Source organism: Protomyctophum bolini, assembly GCF_963924005.1.
Source record: "Protomyctophum bolini genome assembly, chromosome: 22".
Taxonomy (NCBI): domain Eukaryota; kingdom Metazoa; phylum Chordata; class Actinopteri; order Myctophiformes; family Myctophidae; genus Protomyctophum; species Protomyctophum bolini.
In genome coordinates, this window is record NC_137883.1 from 13,494,359 (window position 1) to 13,506,619 (window position 12,261).

The window sequence follows — 12,261 nt, forward strand, 5'->3', positions numbered from 1 at the left end:
TGCCTTATTTTCACGTAGTAGTTGCGCACTGGTGTCATGCACCGAAAATTATGCGGATCTACAAGCTTGCGTCTAGTTGCTGTGCGTCATAGTGTGAGCTTGTAGATCAGTTATCTTTGGGTCATGACTCCAGCGAGTGTGCGGCTAAGTATAACCCATGATTTAGAGTTACGGTTAAAAATGCCGCAGCAATTATAAAATTGCTCTCCTAACGCGTGCATGTGAATACGTGTGTGTGGTGTGAGTAAGGGAGAGTAGGGACCCGCAGGATGAGCAAGCTAGCAGTAGTGGTGACAGGCTGCTCCTGTGTGTGTGTGTGTGTGTGTGTGTTTGGCCGTGGGGCTGTAGCAAACATCGGCTGGGATCAGAGCCCTCAGACAGCAGGCAGGCAGGCAGAAGCACTCTGGGGCAGAATAAATAAGCCAGCCCAGGCGGAGGCCTCCATTCTGGGTCAGCTGTTCAGGACGTGCACCATGCGGTATCACCAAGACGTAGGTCGTAGGGTTTGAATCCCACCCATGACCTGTTGTGTATGACATGTCCGTCTCTCTTTCTCTCTCCCTCCCTCCTTCCCATTCGCGCACACTCTCATTTCCTGTAACTCGCCTCTCTATATAATGTAATGGGGCCAAAATGCCTTGAATAGTAATCAAGCTGGTGCATTGTTTCTGGACAAAACATGGTTTAGATCAGTGGTTTGTCCAAAGAGCAAGTCAGAATCCTAAGTCACACTTGACTGCATCTGTATCTGTGCAAAATAGCCTCAACAAATCCTGTCATTTTGTAAATGTTATTTTTTTTTAAACTTTACTAAGTAAAAGGTTTTAAATAATATTTGTTTGCCTCTGTTTTGGGAAATGAGTGCTCGCAAATTGCTGATAAACTAAATTTAAAATGAAATCCCAACTTTCCGTATAGTGTATGTGTATACGATAATTTAGTCTATTGCAATAATAATAAAATGTGGCACACCTGAACTTGTTTCACGGCACACCAAGTATACCTCGGTAGGTACACCGTTTGAAAACGTACCTGTCAGAGAGGCTACATTTCGTCTGGTTTTGGCGCCGGGGATCGAACCGTTTCAGCTCCAAGAGGCCCGCTCCGCTCTACCTCCTGACCTACATAGTGTATTGTGGCTGTTGGGCCCGATTAGGATCAAGGGGGCATGTGAAGGTCTTGAGTGGGCCGACCGCGGCCAGAGGCCAGCGGCATAATGCACTGGAGGACCCCCGCCCTTATGTGATCGCCAGCCACTCGTAATAACACAGCCAGGAAATCCCCTCTCTCTGCCGGTTTCCTCAATCTTCACACCAGTAAAGAAGGGTTCTCTTCTCGGGCTCTCCGCTGAGCCATATTCCATCACCCCACTGGCAGCTCTCTCTAGCGCACTCTCTCCCTCTCTCCCTATCTCGCTCTCTCTCTCTCTCTCTCTGTGACCGTGTGATTATTTGACTCAGGCTCTTTTCATCATACACAGTGAAATCCTCAGTGTTCGTTTATCCATTTGTGACTCTGAACCTGTACAAATACTATAGTACAGAGTAATGTATTTGAACCAGTCTGTATAGTATGGGAATACATCCTCAGTGCTGGGTGGGCTCCCTACTACTACTACTTCATTTAGATCCTGCTGAGTCCCTTTTGGGATGTAGGGATTGTTGTACTAGAACAGACTTCAGGATTTTATTGCGTACTCCACTTTTTCGCGCTCTCTCTCTCTCTCTCTCTCTGTCTCTCTCTCTCTCTCTCTCTCTGTTTCACGTGGTCTTCACTCACCTTGTCCACCCCAGTCCCTCGTACCCCTTTATGCTGACGTTTTTGTGCCAACGGTGCATATAAGGACCTCCTAGATGCATACGTATGACACATGTGCTCAGCTGCCCCCGTCCCCGTCCCCCCTCCTCCAATCGCTCTGTCTCCCCCTCTCTCTTTATAACTCTCACTCTGTCTGTGCCCCTCTCTCTTCATTCAGCCCTCTCCCCTTTCGCACATTCTTCCCTTTCGCACACAATGTGCGAAGGGGAGAGGTACTGTACTGTATGGTCTCAAGTGTGCACACATGCACAGAGGTGTGTGTGTGTGTGTGTGTGTGTGTGTGTAATTGGCACAGTACACTTCAATTACACAATGCCATTCAGTTATTTTTGTGTCAGCTGCAGTCTGTGTCAGGGTCCAACCAACGTGTAAATGAGTTTGTGGGCGAGCTGGCCGTCCTCGTCATCAGGACACACGTGGAAGGAAGGCAGCGGGGCTTTTTAAAGACGGCCTGCAGGCACCAGGTGGATGGGGCGAAAAACTGGCACCAGATGACACGAACCATTAACATATAGGCTGTAAACAGTTGTCACTGCTCCTGTGCGCGTGTCTGTGTCTGTGTCTGTGTTTTCCTGTGTCTACCCTCTACAAAGACTGGTTCGGCATAGCACTCCCAAATTAACCTCACCCCCCTAGCCATCTTGTTCCATAAATGCCACTCTTGGCCGTTAGCGGTTTTTACAAAGCACACACAGGAACAGGAGCACAGGCTGGACCACAGTGTCCTTCACCAAAGGCTTCAGCCTTCAACCAGGCTCCATTCTCAGCCCATAGCGCCCCCATCCCCAAAGCAAGATTGGGAGAAAAAAAACATATTTGAATGCCACGCAAGCAGCTTACAAAGTAAGCATGGTTATACATTTGCATTTTTTATTATTTCATTTTCTATGATCCGGTGGGACTTACAGTGACAGCGGTAGGAGAATAAGCTTTAATCCGCCCGCCCCTACAATGTCACATGTGATGAAGATGCAAGCGTGATGCATCAGCGTCAAAGTCACCGCCACCGCCCTCAGACAGATATGGATTTGTCTGTAACCTCGGAGGGGAGTGGGCCACATGAGTGAGCAGTGTGTAGGTCTATTCTTCAACTGCTTTACATAGGGAGGGCTGGGCCATTATTTCAAACTTCTGCCTCGATACTTCTGATTAGTGAGCAATATCTTTTTTTTTATGGTGAATTTTAGCCGATCAACAAGCTGTCGTGCTAGATGGGCTATATTCACAATGTTTGCACGGCACTTGTTTTAGATTTAGTCGATTACACAAGAATTATTTTGTATCGATTCGGTGATTTTTTTTTGTTTGTTTCCTACATTTAGTTTTTTATAAACAAAAAAAAGAACAATTTCCCCCAGTAATTTCATGAAGAAATCGCGACGCATTGCGAGCATTGTAGATCTGCTATTTTCACTAGTTTGGGATCCCGGGGAGACGTCAAATTTATCTTTTGGGTCACGGGCTAAAAAAGTTTGGGAACCAGAGGCCCAGTAGACCATGAGAACCCCTGGACATGAAAGAGTTCGTCTTTACACCAAGGGAAATCCTGCTGACACCTAATCACACAACGAGAGACAATCCACCCACGGCTTTCTGCATGGGTTATCTTGAGGGAGCGTGACCTTTGTGACATTGATAGGATTTTGCACCTAAAAAGGGGGAGGGGGTGCTTTGCTCGCCCGACATGTATAGAGAGACGCGCACGCACACACTTCAAACACACACACACACACACACACACACACACACACACACACACACTTTATTTCATTAGTTGTGTGCAGTGGTGGAAAATAACTAAAAAAGTAGAAAGTACATTTAGTAATTGTACAATAGTACTGTACTTAAGTACAATTTTGAGTTATTTTTTTACTTTACTTGATAATGTCCATCTTAGAGGCAAATATTGTAATTTGTACGCCTCAATTTTTTTTTTATACCTTTCTATGCAGATTTCGATAATTTCGATATTATCATGAAACACACTTTTAAAGAATTAAATTGAATACTTTTACCTACTACTTTTGTATTTTAACTTTTACTGATAACAGAGTTTTTTTATGTTGTGTTATTGCTACTTTTACGTAAGTAATCTAAGTACTTCACGTGTGTGCGTACGCGTGCGTGCACCGTTGAAGCAGTGAGTGTGATGAAAGCTGGCTGCTTCTCTCTCTGTTCTCCTCAGCCTCGGCTTTTAATGAAGCTTTTTAGAAAAACCAAGCGAGTAACTGATGGCGGAAAACGAACTCCAAAAATAAAACACAAGGACCGCCGCTCTTTACTCCTGGCTCACCCGAACCACACAAGTTCCTTATCAACACCCAATATTTTACACACAATAAAAACCTCCTGTAAAATCTGTTTCTCTTTACCCCCAAGTATTTCGCCGGAGTGGTCAGGGCTAAGAAAGTCAAACTCGGCCTGGCAAGCACTTGAGCCTGGAACGGAACCAGTGAGACCAGTCAAGCCCCCTTTTCTCCCACACTCGTTCCCCAGTCCTCCAGTCTTTCTCTATCCCTGTGCTCTCCATTTTCTCATCCGACAGCCTTTTCTCATGTCAGGCCAAACATGTGCTTCCCCTTAACCGTTGGTCTGGCACAGCTGATAACCCAGAATTCTCCGCTGCTGGCTGGCCAGGCGGCATTCGATGGAGACAGATATTTTCCACGGACGGTAAATAAAATAAACATTCGTGTCACTATTTTCGGGGAGGTGTAAGGCCAGATGGATGAGATGCTTTAAATCAGAGCGAGGGAGAGCGCTCTGGCCCTACATGTGTGCAGAGACAGAGCACAATCTCATACATGTCCATTTTTACACTCCTCAGAGTTAAATTTACACTCATGATTTAGCTGTATACCAATCTCAGAACCCATCAGTAAAACATATGAATCACACTTGTGTGAAGTGAGGGGCACTCTTATCATCATACATCATCACATTCCGTATATTCCATGCTTATACAAGTATACACAAACTTGTGCATTCCGGGCCCATTCCCCACGCGCGCGCGCGTGCACACACACACACACACACACACACACACACACACACACCCTTAAGTATCAAGAACAATGTATCACCAGTTCCAGTTGTATACGTATATGCATATAAAATACAATACTAGGTTTGTAGTCAAGGCCTCCACCCTTGTGTAAAAGTGTTCACCAATATCTCATGCTATTATAGACGGCCAAGAAATCCCCCTCGTTCCATTTTAGAGACTGGGAGTTGGCCTTGTATCTCCTGATGGACCGCTAGTTGCTTCATCATTTGGCCGAGAGAATGAAAAAGATTTGAGGGCTAATTTATGCTTTGCAATAACTTTTCAACTGAAAACAACGTGTTGAGATGCGTTGGGTTTTCTTTAGTGTGATTAAGGATAAATTAGGGAGAGTTGATGATTCTGGGGGGGAGAGAAAAGGAGGAAGTGAGCGGACATGCAAGGGAGCGAGGAAAGGTAGCGAGGAGATGACAAAAAGATGAGATTCTGAGGAAGCAAGAAAGGGAGAAAGAGAGCGTGCGTAAGCTCAAAACCTGAACTTGAAGATAAATCCGTACTGGTGTCACAGATCTGTGTTGTGTAAGGACTAAACGGTGATTGTACAATGCTATATATCACAACATATTGCAGTACGCGACACATTATACATTTGTAGATCATCGATTCTCAGTGCACGATGCACGAATCTCGCCGCGCGTCTCTTTTTTTCCTCAAGCTAGCTCGTCGCTTTGTGTCTCGAAATAGCGTCTGGAATCGGATCGTTTGGACTGGAGAACGCTGAGTCACTTTCCGCCTTCCAAAAAGCGTCTGGAACTCTGGATGGGGCCCCGTGCGTGCAGGCGCGACCATGTGTACCAAATCATGACCTAATCTTAGATCTGTCTGCATTCTCACCCATGCTGCTCACTGTGTGTGTGTGTGTGTGTGTGTGTGTGTGTGTTCACGCGTGCGTGAGTTAGATCTGTATCTGTCTGCGATCTGATGCGTTTTCTTGATCCCAGCTCTCATTCATTACCTGTGGAGTGGATCAGTTCCCTGTGTTGTGCGTGCATGTTCACATGCATGGTTGTTTAGTTTCATACCTCCTTGCACGTTTGTGTAATTTAGTCTGTATACATTGGTAATGACATAGTGTGTGTTTATCACAATCATTAGCCGCCGGTTGAGTTCTACAGGATATAAACAATTAGCCTCTCAGCGTGAATAGCTGTGTATTTGCAATTTGCATATTTGTGCACACCTGCATGTGCCTTTGCCCCATGCTCATGCTGGCACGTGTGTTTGTGCAACCAGGAAATGTTTCCCAAATGTGTAGTACCACATTTACATTCAACATTAAACATTTAGCTGAGTGCTCGTGTGACCATGACTGCAATTAAGTATATATACAGTCGTAGGTCATCAATATTTCATCATGCAGCCAATAGTAAAGAGTAGGACACACAACGGATGTCAAAAAAATATATTAGTTTGTCAGTTTATATTTGTAAAAAAAGGAGGGTGTGTGTGTGGGTGCATCCGCAAATACATCACAAAGATGAAATATGATTTCAACCCCACAGCGGCGATATGCATAAATATATATATACAGTATATACTGTGTATACACAGCATTTCGTCTGTCGGGTGGAAATCTCCTATGTTCAATACTGTTTCCTTTTTGGATTAATATTTTAAGAAATAGAAAAAGCACTAGATCTACGATATAAAAACGCATCGCGTCACGCTTGTAGATCTGATACTTTGATGCTTTCGTGGTGTGACGCTGTAGTGTGATCAAGTAGGGCGTTAGATTACGGGGAAAAACACACAAAGTTAGAATATGGAGATAAGAGGTTTCTGCCCACGACAGACGATATGTACGCCTGGCAGCGGGCCAAATGATAAGGGCATTGAGTGAAGTTATAAAAGGCCACAAAGTAAACAACACGAGGGTGAACCCGACTCCTCCGTGCCATAAGGGGCAGCGTTGTACATCTGATCCCGGAGCCCGTGGCGTGGAGCCCGGCCTGCCTGCTGTAAATCAGCGGAGAGAAGAAGACGAGACCGAGACCAGACACGCAGGAATGCTGATCTGTGTCGCTGATAAACGGCACACACACAAACAGACCGCAGTGCAGAGGCAACGACTGGCACGCACACACGTACACGCACTCACACACCAGACCCGACCGGTGCACAGCAATGCACAGACACACGGCAGGTGTATGCAAATAGACGCAGACATGCAAAGAGACATGGACACGCACGCACGCACGCACCCACAAAGCAATAAAGCCCGGTTTATGCATTGCCGTGACAGCGGTGTTCGAAACACCCAAAACGGCCGACCAGACCTACAAGCTTCAAGTCATTTTATGTTTGGTTGCGCTCGGGTGTTGTCCTCTGAAAATAGCCAATCTACAAGATTGGCTATTTTCAGCATGCAACAAAATGTAAATTAAAATCACTGGTTACGACGCCATCAAGGCCTGCCAAAATACATTTTTGTCAAAAAACTAAATCAACTGTACATTTAACTAAAATCGTATCATATTTTGTCGACTAAAACTATACTAAAACTAAAACATTTCAGATGACTAAAATATGACTAAAACTAAGCGTTGTGAGCTTGTAGGTTGACTATTTTGGGACGTCGTACGACAGTGTAGAAATTAGGCATCACACACACACCCATACACCAACCAAGTGGCATGTTGTGCACATGCGTGCACGCTCACACACACACACACACACACACACACACACACACAGAAACGACAGCGTTCTGGCTCTAGCTTCACAATAGAGGCCCACAAACACTCCGAACAAGGGCAGATCAGACGAAGACTGACATAGTTTGTGTACACGCTAATTATCTGGCCAGCTACGCTGGCACCGCCACAATGGACTTTTCATAGGCTTGTATACATGGCACTCAACACGCAGAAACAGGCACACACACACACACACACACACACACACACACACACCGCATTACAGAGGATGAGTATCACAGTTGGGATCTCGGCCATGTTAACTATGACACCTCCTTTGATCAAGGTAGTTTTTTTTGCCCCTCCTCCCAACACACGCGCACACGCACGCACACAAAAGAGCACAGAAAGGGATAGAGTGAAAAGGAAAGAGAGAACGAAAGAAAGAAGAGGTGGCAAGTTTCTTTTTTTCCTTGCCGTTTTGTGTGAGAAGTTGACAGTTCCAGTGTGAATGGAAGATGCTGTGTTTTGTTCCGAGGCTGACAGCCGTGTCATGAACAGCCGTTTTGTTTGCCACATGACATTTAGACAATGGGAGGGGGGGCGGGGGGGCGTGGGCCAGCACCAACGGGGTTGGCCGGCTGGGCGGGCACTGGGCGGGGCCACTGGAATGAGTGACGTCTGAGACCTTTTTAGGAAGGTCTATACAAGCCAGAGGGGTCAGGAGGTCGAGACCAAGTGACCTATATATCGATGGCGGTCAGAAAGCTTGTATCTCCATATTTATTCATTTTTGTTTGCCCTATACTTCGTCATACCCCCAAGTGTCATGTACAAATGGCAAGCAAAATGGGCAATCTACAAGCTGTGAGCTATTTTAATTTGTTTACAAGGTTTCTTAGCGATATTGTAAACATAGAACATACTATGTTTTTATATTAAGCTCAATTTAATTTAATTGTAAGTCAGTGAGATAAAGTAGTCTACGCAACCAAGTCTATAAATTCACATGTACTTTAAGAATTGAACATTTTGCCCCTATCAGCTGGCAGGCTGCCAGTACTTTTCACATTCTGCTAATGTGCTTGAATTCCCCTGACGAAAGCTTTTTCGGCTAAAACACCATGCTTTTATTAACCTGTTTTTTTGTGCGCACGCCAAGCCCAGCGAAGTCCCTAATATATTGCAGTTGTAAGAGTATTTGTTCTTTCTTGGCACAGCCACGGTGTGCATGTAGTCATTTCAGGTGTAAACATGGAACACGGATCATTGTGATACTGCCATGGAGAGATTGGATAACGCAGACTTCTTGTTCCATTCAGGCTAGCACACGCAGAGCCGAGGTGATAGAATTTGCGGACGTGTTTGAGGGCAGATAAGAGATCTCTACGCCGTAATGGGAGCCGGGTTGTTTGTTTCTTGTTGTATGATTGTTTAGACATCATCGAGTCACGCATAGCTGTAATCCTGATATGTAGCAATCGGAATTACTTGGCCCTGTTTACACTGACGCAGGCAGGATGGATAACACCTGTTTACACACTGGCTCAGGCTGGCTGACACTTTCACAGGCTGTACACATAATGCATGCACTGTAAAGAAAATCCTCAGTATTAATTTATACATTTGTGAATTATTCGTAAATTCACAGAGTCGAATGAACACAGGCGGAGAGCATAGACGATAGCCTATGGCCTACATCAGTGGTGCCCAAACCAACAGAGATTAGACCTTTGCCCGGGGACCCAAACTAGTGAAAATAGCAGATCTACAAGCGCACAACACATCGCTTCATGCCGCATTTGCGAGCTTATAGATCGCCTATTTTCACTAAATTATCTTTTTAATTTGTGGAATTTCTTAGATTTGATTGTTTTTAAACTATAAAATTATATATAACATTATTTCAAAAATCTTTTGAAAATATATTTTTAAATGTAGGTTAAAGAATTATTAGATTTTTACTCGAGCCGCCCGTGACCCATAAAAATTGGTCCGCGACCCACAAATGGGTCTCGACCCACTGTTTTGGAACCACTGGCCTACATGACATACCACATAAAGAAATGTACATGCTGTATCACTGTGCACTTAAATTATAAACAAACAAAAAAAAGTACTCGTCCCGTTACCATTCTTTACAGGGATTAAATAAATCCCACGGGCATCCTTTTTGACATGACTAGTCAAAAACCGTTAAGACTGTTAGGAGATTAACTGATCAAGGGTTCTGTGTGTTCACCTGCTTTGTTGTTTCAGATAGAAGTGCTGAGTGAGTGATGGGCTTTTCTGCCGGAGTGGAGGATGATATGATAAGACTGTTGTCTGATCATGTACAGAGCCCCTATCAAGGTGCTTTGTTATGTTCATTCAACACTTTATCTTGTCTGTGGACTGCCCACGTGGTCAAAAGGAGGCTAGCCAATAAATACTCACTCATACTGAGCGTCTTGAGCTCTCTCCTTCCGTTGGCCGGCGGAGATCGTTTGGTCTACGGTGTTCACTTGATTTTCCGGCGACTGAAACTTTCTATGACGGAAAATGTTGGTCGACTACCTTTTTTCACTGACGAAAACTAAATGGAAAGTTTGAAAACTAAGCTATGATGACTAAAACTATGACTAAATATATTGACAATTTCACCAAGAAATAAAAACTAAAGATGCATGTTAGGGAGGGACTAGTGGAGAAGAGATCCAGTAGAACTACATTTTTCATTTTATGTTTGGTTGTGCTCGGGTGTTGCGCTCTGAAAATAGCAAATTGTGAGCTTGTAGATCGGCTAGTTGCAGCATGCAAAAAAGTGTAAAATCAGTCATTACGACGCCATCAAGGCCTAAGAACTAAACTAAAACATTTGTCTACAACATTTCAGATGACTAAAATATGACTAAATAAACTAAATCAAAATTCGCTTTTAAAATCAACATTGCTGGGCACCGCTGAAGTGTAAATTTCCCTTTTTAATTTTAATTGTATTACAATTTGTATTTGCAAAAGGCAGTATCATACAAAGTACCTACTGTATGTTTTCACCCTTTTTCTACATTAAATCCAATTCCAGCTTTTCCTTTTTTAAACATCCATTTCCACTTGCATATATGTTCAGTGAGACATATCTCCCTGTACCCTGGGAAACATAATATTTTGCCCAAGTGCTTTATAATTCCACACATGTAAGTGCATCACTGTACTGTATTTCCATAGGGCTGCTTTCATATCTTCATTTGAGAGTACCTCTCTTAGTATTTACTCATACTTGTATATCTATGTCCTTTCCATAACCTCTTAAAATACAACAATGTAGAAAAGTGTCTAGTACCAACATTGTATCCATTCGGGTTGGAACAGGGCTGGAAAATAATGAACGTTTTCACAACCACGTGTTGAGAAAACTGCTCACTATCCTTTAAAAGTGTATTTATTATATATTTTAGCCACATCTAGGTTGTGGCTGAACGAATGGTGAGGCTTGATTTATACTTGGTTGAGCGCCTGTGATGCGCCCTGAAAATAGCCATTCTACAAGCTCACAAAGCGCCATGTAGCGCCACTTTGTGAGCTTGCTATTTTCCATGCCTGACACCCACACGCAACCAAGTATATCCGTATATAAATCAGACAAGTCTGTCTGGCCTCATTGGTGTAAGCATGGCATGTACTGTAAGGGTCCCTAGTCTTGTTTATTTGCCTCCTAAGCTGTACTCCTGGGCGCTACTCTCCCTCTAGCAACCTGGGGACAGCCCCGAACAAAGCTCATGCTTCCTTCAATGCAAAGGAGTCCCTACTCGTCTAGTTTTAACAGGAACCATTGCTTGCTGTTGTCGTCTTGGAACAGAATTTCCTAATGCGCTTGATCTCGTATATATAAACACTTGGCTCTTCTCTTCCTCTCCGTGTGCGAGTGGCTGTTGTGCTGTAGCTGTGGACGAAACCATAGGCAGATAGGGTGAGATAACGCTGAGGTGTGCTATCTGCCTTTGATGCCTTGGTATGGCTCTTTGAGTGTGTGTGAGTGTGTGTATTCCTTTATCAGCGCACAAAGATGCAAGGGCTCTGACCTTATCATTGTTTCTGCCTCCTCATCCTCCTGGTTCCCTCCCTACACACATAACACACACTCCTGTCCTCCCCTTCTCCTCTTGAGAGTGCCAACACGCGTTTGTGAAATGCATGCTCGGTCATACACATTTATTTATACAGGCACACAGGGCATGATGTATGCGTGCCGGCACGCACATACAGACACAGGCATGCAAACAACCATGAGATTAAAATCTCCCACCCCAAAACAGGTCAATACATCAGCCAATGATGCACTTTGGAAGCACATGGATACCACAGGATATCTGGGCTGGCGGTATGTGGGGAAAATGGCCAGACGGCGGGTATCGATACAAGTTGGACATCAATATGGCTGTTGGAGTGGCACTGTCCACTCATTGACCTGTGGCCACTCAGTGAGTAGATAGATGGAGTGGCGGTGGGTTTGTGTGGTGAGGGAGTGAGGGAGTTAAGTCTGTGTTGCATGCTCGGTGTCGTCGCGCACCGAAAATAACCGATCTACAAGCTCAGAATGCTTCACACTGTGACTCGTTGTGAGCTTGTAGAGTGACTTTCTTTTTGCCGTGTGTGACACCACCATGTAACCAAGTATTATACGAGGCATTAAGTGTAGACTGTGGCCATTCTGTATAGCACAATGTTCAGAACATGACACTAACACATGCTGTATGTCGGGGA

General features: G+C 44.4%; 1 protein-coding gene across 2 annotated transcripts in view; it reads left to right on the forward strand.

Moving 5' to 3' along the window:
• LOC308310226 (ephrin-A5b-like) overlaps positions 1-12,261 on the forward strand; it is a 91,223-nt gene that overhangs the window by 23,554 nt on the left and 55,408 nt on the right. The gene's annotated exons all lie outside the window — the stretch shown is intronic.